At 41.8% G+C, this 13,711-nt stretch overlaps 1 long non-coding RNA gene across 1 annotated transcript; it reads left to right on the top strand.

Annotated features, from left to right (window-relative positions):
- The first annotated feature begins 3,403 nt into the window (after positions 1-3,403).
- LOC117312728 (uncharacterized) lies at positions 3,404-10,479 on the top strand. The gene is made up of 4 exons (XR_004527211.2): positions 3,404-3,424; positions 3,532-3,585; positions 3,706-3,794; positions 6,455-10,479. It is a non-coding gene; the product is annotated as an uncharacterized lncRNA (long non-coding RNA).
- Positions 10,480-13,711: the final 3,232 nt, after the last annotated feature.

The following is a 13,711-nucleotide window of genomic DNA, read 5'->3' as shown; positions in this document are numbered from 1 at the left end:
AAAATCGGCCCCCGGTGCTAGTGGAACTCAAGGCAACTGCCACCCCAATAACGGTCCGTCAATACCCCATGAGTAGAGAAGCCAAAGACGGTATCCGTCCCCATATACAGAGGCTACTAGACTTGGGCATCTTAATAAGATGTCAATCAGCATGGAACACTCCTCTCCTGCCGGTAAAGAAACCAGGAACAAATGATTATCGGCCGGTGCAGGATCTACGAGAGGTAAACAAACGGGTGGCAGACCTCCACCCCACAGTTCCAAACCCTTACAACCTCCTGAGTACTCTTCCACCTCAACATACGTGGTATACTGTTTTGGACCTTAAAGATGCTTTTTTCTGTTTAAGACTCTCTCCCCTGAGCCAACCCTACTTTGCCTTCGAATGGAAAGATCCAACATCGGGAATGTCTGGTCAGCTGACATGGACACGGCTACCTCAGGGATTTAAGAACTCCCCGACCATCTTTGATGAAGCCCTCCATCAGGATTTGGCATTATATAGAGAATCAAATCCCCAGGTAACATTACTCCAATACGTTGATGATATTTTATTAGCTGCTGAGACCCAAGAAGATTGTATCAAGGGTACTGAAAAACTGTTAACGGAACTTGGAACCCTGGGATATAGAGCCTCAGCCAAGAAAGCACAAGTATGCCAACAACAGGTCAGTTACCTGGGGTATCTATTAAAAGGGGGGCAAAGATGGCTCACGGAGAGCAGAAAGGATACGGTGGCCCAAATTCCGGCTCCCAAAAACGCCAGGCAGGTTAGAGAATTTTTGGGGACGGCCGGATTCTGTAGACTATGGATTCCAGGGTTTGCTGAGCTGGCAGCCCCATTGTACCCCCTAACCAAAAACAGCACTCCTTTCGTTTGGGGCGATAAGGAACAACGGGCTTTTGACCAAATCAAACGAGCTTTACTTTCAGCTCCAGCCCTAGGACTGCCAGATGTAACCAAACCTTTTCATTTATATGTGGCCGAAAATAAGGGCATTGCAAAAGGAGTATTGACTCAGAGATTGGGTCCCTGGAATCGCCCAGTTGCTTATTTGTCAAAAAAATTGGACCCTGTGGCATCAGGATGGCCCACCTGTTTAAAGATAATCGCTGCAGTGGCCGTTCTAGTCAAAGATGCTGACAAACTAACTTTAGGACAAAATCTAACGATAACAGCTCCTCATGCCCTGGAAAATGTAGTCCGTCAACCACCGGATAGGTGGCTAACTAATGCCAGGATGACCCATTACCAAACCCTGTTGCTAAACTCAGATCGCATCAAGTTTGCTCCAGCCACAGGACTCAATCCAGCCACCTTGCTACCTGATCCTGACTTGGAAGGCTCCACCATCATACATGATTGTCAGGAAGTACTAGCCGCAGCACACGGCAGTAGGCCAGATCTGATGGACCTGCCCCTCCCTGATGCTGATTTCACCTGGTTCACGGATGGGAGCAGTTTCCTGGAGGAAGACACTTTTTCAGGATGGATAGAGGCTTTCCCAACAAAGAAAGAAACAGCTGCTGTAGTAGCCAAGAAGATTTTAGAAGAAATTTTTCCTCGATTTGGAGCATCAAAGGTAATAGGGTCTGATAATGGTCCAGCCTTCGTCGCCCAGGTAAGTCAGGATGTGGCCAGATATTTGGGGACTGATTGGAAATTACATTGTGCCTATAGACCCCAAAGTTTAGGTCAGGTAGAAAGAATGAATAGGACTCTAAAAGAGACCCTAACTAAATTGTCCTTGGAGACTGGCGGTACCGATTGGACGGTGCTCCTTCCTTTGGCCCTATTCCGGGTTAGAAATACACCTTCCCGATACCATCTTACTCCTTTTGAAATCTTATATGGTGCCCCGCCTCCCCTCCTCACTTTAGGAAAAGAAATAAAACCTGATTGTCAAAATAACACTGACTTATATGCTAGGCTACTGGGACTCCAATTGGTCCAGAAAGAAATATGGTCCCAACTCGCCAAGGCCTACCAACCGGGAACACCGGGAGAAACTCATCCTTTCCAAGTCGGAGACTCCGTATACGTCCATCGGCATCGAACCCAGATGTTGAAACCTCGATGGAAAGGACCATACACCGTCCTCCTCACCACCCCAACGGCCATAAAAGTGGACGGCATCGCTGCCTGGATCCATGCTTCACATGTGAAGGCTGCACCAGCGACGGCATCATCAGGATGGCGGGCCCAAAGAACCGACAACCCACTCAAACTCAAGCTTCTACGAACCTAAGACTTATAATTTTGGTTTTACTGCCTTTACTGACTGACTAGGAATATCTGCCGGGATAGGAACAGGAACCACAGCCCTCATACAACAACCCCAGTATTATGCAAGTTTAAGACAGGCTGTAGACATCGACCTTCGAGCATTAGAAAGTTCCATAACTCAACTAAAGGAATCACTCACCTCACTTTCAGAAATGGTGTTGCAGCCTAGATTTGCTGTTTCTTAAGGAAGGGGGATTATGCGCCGCTCTAAAAGAATAATGTTGCTTTTATATTGATCATTCAGGAACCATTACCAAAACCATGGATAAACTAAGGGAACGCTTAGATAAAAGGCAAAGGGAGAGAGAGAATGAAAAAGGATGGTTTCAATCATGGTTTGATAAGTCCCCCTGGTTTACCACCTTAATCTCTACTCTGTTGGGACCTCTTATTGTTTTATTGTTGATTTTAACTTTTGGACCATGTGTTCTAAATCGCTTGATAGCATTTATTAGAGAACGTATCAGTACTGTACAAGTTCTAATGTTAAGACAACAGTACCAAAGTTTACGAACAGAAGGTTGAGATTCCATGATTGGAATCAATAGTCACAAGAAAAAGGGGGGAATGTGGGACTCGAGGGACATTGTTCCAGCTAATGATTAAGAACTCTCCAGACAATAGGGGCTTCTTAGACAATGGGTGAATTTCCAGGATGTCCGGCCCCCTTCCGAGAAGGAGGGAGATAACAAAATGTAAAAAAGGTGTCTGTCAAAGACCAATCAGGCAGCTGGGGAGAAGGAGGGAGATAAACAAAATAGGTGTCTGTCAAAGACCAATCAGGCAGCTGGGGAGAAGGAGGGAGATAAACAAAATAGGTGTCTGTCAAAGACCAATCAGACAGCTGGGGATAAGTTCCCTCTCTGGTCCGAGCCTAAGCCGGGACCAATCAGCAGGAGAACACAACCAAATCTATAATTTACATACGGGGAAGTGGGAACCTATAAAACTGACATATTCGCGCCCAAAAGGGGTTCCTTCTTCGACCTCCTGCGTGAGGACCAAGGAACCCCGGTGCACCGGCCTTCAATAAACCTCTTGCGTTTTGCATCGACTTCCGACTCTTGTTGTTTCCTGGGCGAGTCGAAACTCCTAGGAGACCGCGCAGGTCTAACACCTAAACTTTGGAAAATCATGGTAGGTTTTCACGTCACTTGGAGTACAGCCTTAGGGAAGCTGTGACTTGTGAGTAGAGTTCCTCCAAATAGTGCTTTTTTGCTTTTTGCTTTCCTCTGTATTTTCAGACCCTATGAATGAAGACCTTACTGGAAAAACATAACACAAGAGCCAGGAACATGGTAAGAAGAAAATAGTGTTAGGGGAATGGGGTGAAGGTGGGGAATGACTATGTTTCCAAATGGTTAAAAACCAAAACATTGCATTTATCCTTTCCTCTTTTTGTCCTTGACTGACTTTAGGTGTCCTGTGTTATGTGCTCTATCTCCTCCAAATGAAAAGTGATCTGCTGTCTAAAGTCACATTCCCCATTGGCATGGGGAAGCTGTAGGTGGGTTAATTAGAAATGGAACATCCTGTCTGATTGGATGGGGGTGCATATTTGGCTTTATCTGTTTGGTCTTAAGTGGGAGTCAGGGATAAAACTCAGGGAAGCTGTCAGTTATTAGCTGAGTCCTGGCCATTTGGATTGCTTGTTACGAAAGTAATTGTTTAGCTTCCTGGATTATTATTAGAGATAACAGTCTAACTACAAATCTGACTTATAGTAGGCTGGCTTCCTGGGTGGTTTATTGTAGATAAGGGGTTGGTTTCCTGGGCAGGTTTCTGCAGGTTGTGGATCAGAATTCTGTTTTTATATATGATCTGGCCATTATTTGTTTGTATGTTCAGTCTCTTAGGGCCAATCTGCCAGTTTTCTTAAAGACTAGCCCTGGAAATGGCACAGGTTTAACTCCCCTTTGTTGGCCCAAGTAGTCACGGGACAGCCAGATTCAAGGGGAATGGACATAGACTCCACCGCTTGATGCCAGGAGTGTCAACGAATTTGTAGCCGTTTAAAATCTGCCACAGGGAGTATGCAGTTTCCCTCTGCAAAGAGAGTTTATTTTCTTACTGTATTTGCCTTTCTCTTGAGAATTCTTCACACTGAATTTAATGTGAAAATTCGTTCACTTCCCATAGCTGACAGCTTATGAACTCTGTTCCAGGAAGATAGATACCCAAGGGTACATGCAAGAGAAATGCACACTTCCCAAGGTTCAGCCCAAACCTCTATCTGCTCTATCACCCAGATCAACTTCGTGACCAAGGAGAACTTCATGAATTTCTTGTAGTCCTTTAATTTAAGACCTGGAAGAGTGGCTAGTACTAGTAGCTTCTTTTAGGTCCTTTCCTCCTAATCCCACTCTGATTCCCTCTTTGTACTAATACAACCAAGTATCTCAGAACAAAGGAACACATAAGAGATCTGGTAAGAAGAAGAGAATTTTAAGCCTCTTTACACCATCATTAAAAGGTCCACCCCTCCTTCCAATGACCCCCATGGTGTAATTGTTGTACCAGTTCACCCTTGACTGACTTCAAGTTCCCCTTGTGACTGTGGGGTGAAATGGGGGTTGCTAGTGGTGAGGAGAGCTTCAGTGTGCTTTAGGCTTGGAGATGGGGTCACATATCTATATCCCTAATGGGATCAGGCAGGTAGATGACCTAGATAAATGAGGCAGCTTTCAGTGGAGGGAAGACAGTGGATATAATGGATCTGAATGAACAGGCTGGTATATGTCCAGCCAATAGGTGGCAGTCTTACTTCTTAAGTATTGCTGGTTGTCTTCAGAAAAAGATGCTAATGAACCCATGCCTTGTCTTACAATTTTGAAAGAAGGCAGCTATGCATGCTTTTATGTGGAATCATCCAACTATATCAGATTCAGAATACTTGAGCTAAAATGGTGCAGGCCGAATAAAACACATCTGTAGGCTAGATTTGGCCTTTAGGTTACTAGTTTATAACCACTGGTTGGGATGTGATTCAACTTTAAAACTGTTAGAAAGTTCCCAGTAAAGTACATTCATCTATTAAGGTATTGTTTTTCACCTCTGATGTGCTCTATTTACTTAGAAATGCAAGCCAGAAATCTGGTAGATTATCTAAGACTTTCCTTTTGCACAATCACCACATTCAATCTATCCCCAGATCATATTCACTTTATCTCAGTCATGTCTGTGACATTCAGTTCTGCTTTGCTCTTACTGACTCCTAACATAATTTTGCCAAGATATTGCAATGGTCTCCTAGCTAGTCTTCTTGCCACTGACGTCATCCCTTCCATGTCTTCACACCAAATGATCTTTTAAAATGCAAACGTAATCATGTTCTCTGTTTAAAACCTTTTATTGGCTCCCATGTAGACCAAATCCTTTAGGATGGCTTACTAGGAGCTTTTCAATCTGGTTCCAAGGATTCCAGAATCACCTTATGCCATGTCCCAACATTCATCTTATATCTTAGCTATGCTGAGCTACTATCACTTCCTTTAGAGCACCTTTATTTGTTTATTTTTTCATCTTTGGGATTTTGCACAGGATGGTTAACCCCCCTGGAATACTCTCCTTCCCAAGTCAACCTGGCACATTTCCAGCCATTTTTAGAGATTTAGTGCACGTTTCTCCTAAATTCAAAAGGTTTATCTGAACCAGGTCTTTCTTTTTTTTTTAATATTTATTTTATTTTTGGCTGCATTGGGTCTTCATTGCTGCGCACGGGCTTTCTCTACTCGCGGTGAGCGGGGGCTACTCTTCGTTGTGGCGTACAGGCTTCTCATTGCGGTGGCTTCGCTTGTTGTGGAACACGGGCTCTAGGCGTGCGGGCTTCAGTTGTTGTGGCACACTGGCTTCAGTAGTTGTGGCTTGCGGGCTCTAGAGCCCAGGCTCAGTAGTTGTGGTGCATGGGCTTAGTTGCTCTGCGGCATGTGGGATCTTCCCAGACCCATGTCCCCTGCATTGACAGGCAGATTCGTAACCGCTGCACCACCAGGGAAGCCCTGAACCAGGTCTTTCTTACCACTAAATACAGTTAGGTAGCACCTTATAGTTTTCAACCACTGCTGCACATTAATAATATCTTTTTTTTCTTCTTTTTTTTTTCTTTTTTTTTTTTTTGCGGTACACGGGCCTCTCACTGTTTGTGGCCTCTCCCGTTGTGGAGCACAGGCTCCGGACATGCAGGCTCAGCGATCATGGCCCACGGGCCCAGCCGTTCCACGGCACGTGGGATCTTCCCGGACTGGGGCACAAACCCGTGTCCCCTGCATCGACAGGTGAACTCTCAACCACTGCGCCACCAGGGAGGCCCTAATAATATCTTTTTAAATCTACTTATGCTATTATGTCTTTCCTCCATTGTTAGTGATCTCTTGAAGGAACAGATCTGTCTCATCTTTGTAACTCCAACATCTAGTATAGAGACTGACAACTAAATGATTAATATTTAACTTCCTTGAATCCTCCTGATGAAAGAATGAAGTAATATTCATCAAAAGCCAACCAACAACTGTATTATCTGGATTCTGATCAGTCTAATCCTTATTCTCAGCTTTCTATTTGAAGGTGTGTGGAAATGTGTTTGTCTAGATCCCAGACATCCATTGATATGTATTGCCAATCCTTTCCTCACGTGACAGGTTGGGAGAGGTGCTGAGAAGAGTGGAACAAGTCCTTGGAAGGGAAGAGCAATGAAAACTGATGGCTGTACAGCCCCACAAAGAGCTAGGGACTATTTTGTTCATTTTCATATGAAGCTATATAGATAAATCATTTGTTAAATTAAAACCACAATCTTATTGCCAAAAGCTCAGTCACTTTGGTAATAGCATAGGACATGATTGTAATTTACTCATTTTCTTCTCATGTCCTCTACTTCCCTAAATGTTAACATCTTAGCAGTAAGTGGTCACCTTGGTGGTGTGATTTCTGAACAACACCACTTGTTTAGAACCTGAAATGACACCATAGGCAATGATTAATGTTTTTGTACATTTTAATAGTATATTTTTATAGAACCAAGAAGAGTCTCTGCTTGGATTATGATAAAGTTTCATTTTGAGAATTTTAGGTTCAACTTATCTTCTATTAAAGCCTACTGCCAAGGAAGGAAAGAGACCTTGCTGAGTTAATATGAAGATATGCCTTCTCTTTTTAGGCTCTAAAAATGGAACCCTAAGCTGCTTTTTAGAGGAAGTCAAGAAAGGAAACTGGTGTCTAATCTGGATCCATTGTGTGCCAGAAACTGTGCTAGTCAGTATGTCGTAGTAGAAGGGACTGGGCTTTGAGGCTTTGTCACTCAGTTCATGCCTTTAGATAAGTTATTGTTGATGTCTTTGCTCATCAGTTTTATACTTTGTAAAGGGTAAATTATAATTTTTTTACCTTGCTGTATTGTGAGGAAGGTGATGTGCAGTGAGAAATCAATAAATTTCCATTCTCTTTTTTTTTATGGTAGAAAAAATAACATAGTTATTAAGTGTTTTGAATAAGGTCAACTTATAGCAAGTTACTACCAGTAAAGTAGAACATTGCTAGCTGTGGATGAATTTTTTTTTTTAATTTAGGTATAATTGACATATAGCATAATGTTAGTTTTGTAACCAAAAGTGGGATCTGGCTGCTTGCTGCTCAAAAGCCAATAAGGAGGCAAGTTTGGTGGAAAGGAAAGTTTGCTTTATTTTGGTTGCCGCCAACCGGCAGGGAGGGCAGACCCCTGTCCAAAGGCCGACTCCCTGCCTCCTGCAACCATTGGGCAAGAGCTTTTATAGGTTGAGGGAGGGGCTACATGCAGAAACAGTGCAGTCAGCTCTGACAGTCATCTTGAAATTGGTCATCAGTGGTCTGACCAGCATCATCTTGATTGTGTTAGGCACGGTTAATCTTCAGCTCCAGGGTGGGTTTGTTTCCGTTTCTTTGGGGCCAGTTCTCAGAATTGTGGCAGCTTATGTCATGGCTACAGCTTGGTCATCATGCAGTTAACTTCTTCCACCTGGTGAGGGTTTCAGTATCTATAAGAAAGCTCACAGGATATGGCTCAGAATATTATCTATAGCCCTTAAGGAGGAACTAAAGGTCCTTGACTATGCTTAATGACTAAACTATTATTATTTGGTTTCCTTTGACTGTTTTCCTCTGTTTCTGTATTTTCTCACTTCTCTGATTAAACTTATTCTTTGGCTAAAGTTTTTCCACAGACAAAAGGCAGGCTGAGGACATGGTGGGGGGCAAGGACCATAAGGTTCTGCTCTGTTTCAGTTTCAGGTGTACAACATAATGATTCAATATTTGTATACACTGCAAAATGATTACCATGATAAGTCTACTTAACATCCATCACCATATATATTTACACAATTTTTTTTCTTGTGATGAGAACTTTTAAGATATACTCTCCTAGCACTTTCAAATATGCAACACAGTATTATTAACTGTAGTTAACATACTGTGCATTATATCCCCATGACTTACTTATTTTATAACTGAAAGTTTATAAGTTTTGTCACCCTATACCCATTTTGACCACCCTGCAACCTCCACCAACCACCAATCTGTTCTCTGTATCTATGAGCTTGTTTTCTCTTTTTATTGTTTGTTTCTTTTACGTTCCACATGTAAGTGAGATGATATGGTATTTTTCTTCCTCTGTCTGACTCATTAACCTTAGCATAATGCCCTCAAGGCCCATCCATGTTGACACAAATGGCAAGATTTCATTCCTTTTTATGGCTGAATAATATTCCATTGTATGTATACGTGTGTGTGCATATGTATGTGTGTGTATGTATGTATGTATGTATATATATATGCCACGTTTTCTTTATCCATTTATCTACTTATGGACACTTCAGGTTGTTTCCAGATCATGGTTATTGTAAGTAATGTTGCAATGAACATGGGGGTTCATATATCTTTTTGAGTTAGTGTTTTTGTTTTCTTTGGGTAAATACCCAGAAGTTGAATTGATGGATTATATGGTAGTTCTAATTTTAATTTTTTGAGGAATCTCCATACCATTTTACATAGTGGCTGCACTGATTTACTTTCCCACCAGTAGTGCACAAGGGTTCTCTTTTCTCCACATTCTCACCAACACTTGTTATCTCTTATCTTTTTGATAATAGCCATTCTAACAGGTCTGAGGTGATAGCTCACTGTGATTTTGATTTGCATTTTCCTCATAACTAGTTGTGTTGAGGGTCTTTTCATATATCTGTTGGCCATCTGTATGTCTTCTTTGGAAAAATTCCTATTCAGATCTGCCTATTTTTTACAAATTGTTTTTTTTTTTTTTTTTTTTTGCTGTTGAGTTGTATGAGTTCTTCATATATTTTAGATATTAACCCCTTATCAGATATATGACTTGCAAATGTTTTCTCCCAGTCGGTGTGTTGTCTTGGATGAATCTTAACTTTAAGCTGATGGTATTCAAGCTTGACTTCTGTCCTTGAGTCCCTTAGATTTCATGTTTGAGCCCACACAGATTATCCAATTGTATTCCAAGTTTACACATATTCCATTACCTCCAGGAAGCTGGCCTCTCTTCTGTCTCTCATACTTATGTTCTAATTGAGGGATTCACTTACATTCACCTTTAAAATTTTTATCCTAGAAAAACTTGACATTGTAAGTGTAGTGGTTTTGAAACACATCCTCAAATTGTTTGGCATTTCTCTCTTTGAAAGGTGACGGTCCTTCTGTTTGAATTTGGGTCAAACTTTGTGACTTGCTTGTAACCAGTAGAATAAAGAGGAAGTGATTCTGTGTCATTTCTGAGGCTAGTTCAGAAAAGACCACTCAGCTTCCACTTGGTTTTCTTGGCATGCCCTCTCTGGGGAAGGCTGGGTATCTTTGTAAGACATCAGACTTCTTTGGGATTGCCAGGCTGGAGAGGCCACATAGAGGTGCCCACAGTCAGTGGCCAAGCTCAGCTCCCAGCTGACAGCTAGTATCAGCTGCCAGTCATGTGGATGAACCATCTTGTACATTTGATCTAGTTGAGCCTTCAGATGATTGAAACTCCAGATGACATCTGACTATTACTTAAAACTGCATGAGAGACCCGAAGTGAGAACTGTTCAGCCAAGCTCTTCCAAGCCCAAAGATCTGGGAGTCACCCTTGAATCTACACTCTCTCTTATACTCCAAAACCAATCCATCAGCAAGTTCTATTGATTCTGCTTTTAAAATATATACCAGGGCTTCCCTGGTGGCGCAGTGGTTTAGGGTCCGCCTGCCGATGCAGGGGACACGGGTTCGTGCCCCGGTCCGGGAGGATCCCACATGCCATGGAGTGGCTGGGCCCGTGAGCCATGGCCACTGAGCCTGCGCGTCCGGAGCCTGTGCTCCGCAACAGGAGAGGCCACAGCAGTGAGAGGCCCACGTAACGCAAAATATATATATATATATATATATATACCAATTATAACCACTTCTTACTCCCTCTATTACCTCTGCCCTCATCCCAACTACTATAATATTTTGTATTGACTCCTGTTATTCTTTTTCCAGTCTTGCCTTTAATCCCAATGGAGATAGATCCTCTATCAGACAGTTAAAATGTTTTTAAAATAAAAAATCAGATTATTATCACTCCACTGCTCAAAATTCTTCAAAGACTTTCTATCAGATCAGAATAAAATCCAGCCTTCTGCACAGGCACCAAAACCAAAAATAGATAAATGGGACTACATCAAACTTAAAAAGTTTGTGCATCAAAAGGTAGAACAGAATGAAAAGGCAACCTATGTTATAGGAGAAAATATTTACAAATTACATACCTCATAAGGTGCTAGTATCCAAAATATATGAAGAAGTCCTATTACATATCAACAACAACAACAAAAACTAATAAAAAAATGGGCAAAGGACTTGAATTGATATTTACCCAAAGATGATGTAAAAGATCAGAGGTGCAATACCACAATTATTAGAGAAATGCAAATTAAAACCATAATGAGATACCACCTCATACTCATTCGGATAGCCACTATCAAAAAAACAAAAAATAACAGGTGTTGGTGAGGACCTGGAGAAATTGGAACACTTGTGCACTGTTGGTGGGAATGTAAAATGCTACAGCTCCTACGGAAAAAAGTATGATAGTGCCTCAAAAAATTAAATATGAAATTACCATATGATCCAGCAATCCCATTTCAATCCAAAAGAATTGAAAGCAGGGTCTGAAAGATATATTTGCACAACCAGGTTCATAGAAGCATTATTCAAAATAGCCAAAAAGTGGAAGAAACCTAAATGTCCATCCAACAGACAAGTGGATAAACAAAATGTGGTATACATACAGTGGAATATTATTCAGCCTTAAAAGGGAAAATCTGACATGCTACAACATGGATGAGCCTTGAGAACATTATGCTAAGCGAAATAAGCCAGTCACAAAAAGACAACTACTTCATGATTCCACTTATATGAGGTATCTTTAGTAGTCAAATTAAGATAAACAGAAGGTAGAACGGTGGTTACCAGGGGCTGCAGGGAGGGGGGAAATAGGGAATTGTTTTTTAATGGGTACAGAGTTTCAGTTTTGCAGATGAAAAAGTTCTGGAGGTTGGTTGCAAAACGATGTGAATATACTTAATACTACTAAAATGTGTACTTAAAAATTGATAAAATGATAAAATTTTATGTTACGTGGTTTTTTTTAACTACAAATTAAAAAAGAAATCTAATCTCTTTCCTGTGGCTTCCAAGATATTACATGATATGATCCCTACTTAATTCTCAAAAATTATCTCCCGCAGACTGTTTTCCCAGCCTTCACCCCCAGAATCTCTCTATCCCAGGACACTTAGTGATGGGTAAATCCTAAGGGATTTGGTTGGAAATTAATTTTTGGCTTTTTCACAGGAGAAGTGTGGTTAGATATTTACTCTGAACTTCCTTTATTGTTTCCAGTTCTTTAAAAACCAACTCACTTGTAAGCTTTCCAACAGAGTTTACATCATCACCTCTCCACAGAAATAACTGTTTCCACGTTGCAAATGTCAAGTTACCAAAATCAATGAATGTATTTCATTCTTCATTTTACCTGAAATTTGAACTGTTGAAACTTTGATAACGCTCTCTCCTTTTCAGTGAGAAGAACTTATACTTGGAAGATAGAATCGGGTTTCAAATTTTGTTTCCACTGCCTACTTGTTATGTGACTTGGGCAGAACTTTTAATGGTGGGTTTTCTCAATATTCTTTCCTTGGTTCTCACTCTCCATCCCCTCATTCAATCATGCCTATAATTCCATCCTTAATGGCAAACATTTACTGGATGCTGATTGTGTTCTTGGCACTGTCTGGACTTTGCAGCTTTGTAGGGGTATTTGGGGATAGTACTTCAAGTAGGGAAGCAGGATTCCCATTGTGGGTGGTGCTCCCTTCATTTGGCTAATGGAGCACAAACATAGACATAATATTGTTTGAGACTAATTAGAAAAATGAGCTTGTTGGTTGCTTTTCACTCAGTCCCTGTGTACATTGCAGATCTTTTTTTTTTTTTTTCGGTACGCGGGCCTCTCACTGTTGTGGCCTCTCCCGTTGCGGAGCACAGGCTCCGGACACGCAGGCTCAGCGACCATGGCTCACAGGCCCAGCTGCTCCGTGACATGTGGGATCTTCCCGGGCCAGGGCATGAACCCGTGTCCCCTGCATCGGCAGGCGGACTCTCAACCACTGCGCCACCAGGGAAGCCCCATTGCAGATCATTTTAACTTTGACAGGTAATTTAGGTTTAGCTTAATTTATTTAACTAAAAGTCAAAGCAAAGCAGCTTTTATAAGTGGTTTTATAAAACCACTAAACTCAGAGTTGGGGATTGAGGTATTTGGTATGGATTATTTCTGTGATAGAATCATCTGCAAAATGCAAACATTGGACTAGATATTGTCTAATATTCCTACTGGTCTGATATCATGGAGAAGGAAAACTTGGGGTATGATTCTCACAGAGAGATATTCCTTTTAATGGTAGAAGCTTGTTCACAGTTTTACTAAAATTATTAAATCTCCTGCCTAGTCATAAAATATATGAATATATGTTTTCTTTCCAGGACAGGAGACGATTTTCTTTATCGCTTTTCCTTTGTCAAGAAACTTCAGCATGGTTTTTCTGCTCTCATTAGTTTCCATTGGAAAATATCTCTTTGTATCTTTGTAAGAAGGACCTATGATCAGTATTTTGTTCCCTGATCTTGGTTTGACTTTGCTAATAGCCACTGGGTTGATGTTTTTTGTTTTCTTTTTTTTTGCGGTACGCGGGCCTCTCACTGTTGTAGCCTCTCCCGTTGCGGAGCACAGGCTCCGGACGCACAGGCTCAGCGGCCATGGCTCACAGGCCCAGCTGCTCCGCGGCACCTGGGATCCTCCCGGACTGGGGCACGAACCCGTATCCCCTGCACCGGCAGGCGGACTCCCAACCA

This window comes from Tursiops truncatus, chromosome 1, assembly GCF_011762595.2.
Source record: "Tursiops truncatus isolate mTurTru1 chromosome 1, mTurTru1.mat.Y, whole genome shotgun sequence".
Taxonomy (NCBI): domain Eukaryota; kingdom Metazoa; phylum Chordata; class Mammalia; order Artiodactyla; family Delphinidae; genus Tursiops; species Tursiops truncatus.
Note: the sequence above shows the minus strand (reverse complement) of the source record. Positions and strands in the feature narration are given on the sequence as shown.